Source organism: Salmo salar, unplaced genomic scaffold, assembly GCF_905237065.1.
Source record: "Salmo salar unplaced genomic scaffold, Ssal_v3.1, whole genome shotgun sequence".
Taxonomy (NCBI): domain Eukaryota; kingdom Metazoa; phylum Chordata; class Actinopteri; order Salmoniformes; family Salmonidae; genus Salmo; species Salmo salar.
In genome coordinates this window covers 13,607-15,742 of record NW_025548021.1, presented here as the reverse complement: position 1 = coordinate 15,742, position 2,136 = coordinate 13,607, and positions in this window count along the sequence as shown.

Sequence of the window (2,136 nt, the reverse complement as noted above, 5' to 3'; positions counted from 1 at the left end):
AGACGTGCAAATGCTGCCCCCTAGACCCAACAGGTTAAAGTCTCAAATATATTTCAGGAAACTTTAGGCACAGTTTGTATTGATAAAACAAAGATTTACAACAGGTAAAACTGGGTTCAGCTGGATTAGACTGAATAAAAGTATGGTTGTGTTAAGCAGTTGTGTTCCTTGTTGGCAGTGGAAGATGGAACACACATCACCCCAATCATAACACCTACAGAACATTCTGCTAATTGTAAATCAAGTTCCTCTAGATCTAGGATATGTGTTCAGTGTAGCAGAGGTATAGTATCACGTTGGCATTGGCATCACTGGATGTAACGCCCTGGCCATAGAGAGGGGTTTTTGTTCTTTATTTTGGTTAGGCCAGGGTGTTACATTGGGTGGGCGTTCTATGTTCCTTTTTCTATGTTTTTGTATTGCTTTGTTTTGGGCCGTGTGTGGCTCCCAATCAGGCACAGCTGAAGCTCGTTGTTGCTGATTGGGAGTCACACATAAGGAGCATGTTTTTCCTTTGGGTTTTGTGTGTAATTGTTTCTGTTAGTGTTTGCACCTGACAGGACTCTTTGGCTGTCAGTTTTCTTGTTTTGTTTGTATAGTGTTCTTTCTTTATTAAATATTAAATGATGAACACTAACTCCGCTGCACCTTGGTCTACTCTCTCTCATGACAGCCCTTACAGAATTACCCACCAAAAAAGGACTCATGGACTTTGGAGAAAATGGAGAGGATCGTTCAGGATTCCTGGAGATGGGAGGAATTACTGGACGAAGGTGGACCATGGGCTCAAGCTGGGGATTATCGCCGCCCGCAGTGGGAGATCGAGGCGGCGAGAGCTGAGAGGCGCTGGTATGAGGAAAGGGAGCGCAGCAGACACGAGAGGCAGCACCAAAAAAAAATTGTTTGGGGGGCACACGGGAGATTGGCGGAGTCAGGCGGTAGACCTGAGCCAACTCCCCGTGCTTACCGGAAGCAGCGTGGTACTGGTAAGACACCGTGTTATGCTGTGGAGTGCACGGTGTCCCCAGTGCGCGTTCAAAGCCCGGTGCGCTACATACCAGCCCCTCGCAAGTGCCATGCGAGTGCAGGCATCGAGCCAGGGCGGATGGTGCCAGCTCAGCGCGTCTGGTCTCCAGTGCGCCTCCTCGGTCCAGTTTATCCTGCGCCGGCATTGCGCACTGTGTCTCCAGAGCGCTGGGAGGGTCCAGTTCGCCCAATGCCTGCTCTCTGCCCGTGCCGGGCCAAAGTGGGCATTCAGCCTGGAGTGTGGGTAAAGAGCGTCCGTACCAGAACTCCAGTGCTCCCCCACAGCCCGGTTTATCCTGTGCCTCCTCCTCGGACCAGGCCTCCAGTGGGTCTCCCCATCCTGGTCAGTCCTGTGCCTGCTCCACGGACCAGGTCTCCAGTGGGTCTCCCCATCCTGGTCCGTCCTGTGCCACCTCCCAGGACTAGGCCTCCAGTGCGTCTCGCCAGTCCGGAGCCGCCAAAGCCGCCCGCCAGTCCGGAGCCGCCAGAGTCGCCCGCCAGTCCGGAGCCGCCAGAGCCGCCCGCCTGTTCGGAGCCTCCAGAGCCGCCCGCCTGTCCGGAGCCGCCCGCCTGTCCAGAGCCGCCAGAGCCGCCCGCCTGTCCGGAGCCGCCAGAGCCGCCCGCCTGTCCAGAGCAGTCAGAGCCGCCCGCCAGCCCGGTGAGTCCTGTGCCTACGCCTAGGGCCAGGCCTATTTCATGTCTCCCCAGCCTGGTGAATCCTGGGCCAGAGCTGCCAGAGCTGCCTGCCAACCCGGAGCCGCCAGAGCAGCCCGCCAGACTGGTGAGTCCTGTGCCTGCGCCCAGGGCCAGGCCTCCTTCATATCTCCCCAGCCTGGTGAATCCTGGGTCAGTGCCGCTGGAGCCGCCAGGGCCGCCCGCCAGCCGGGCGCAGTCAGGGTCGCCCACCAGACCTTCGGCACGGCCAGGTGCGCCACCTAAGAGGGCGACGCCAAGGGTGGAACAGAGGCCACGTCCTGCACCTGAGCCGCCGCCGTAAGAAGGCCCACCCGGACCCTCCCCTTCAGTGTCAGGTTTTGCGGCCGGAGTCCGCACCTTGGGGGGGTGGGGGGGCTGCTGTAACGCCCTGGCCATAGAGAGGGGTTTTTGTTC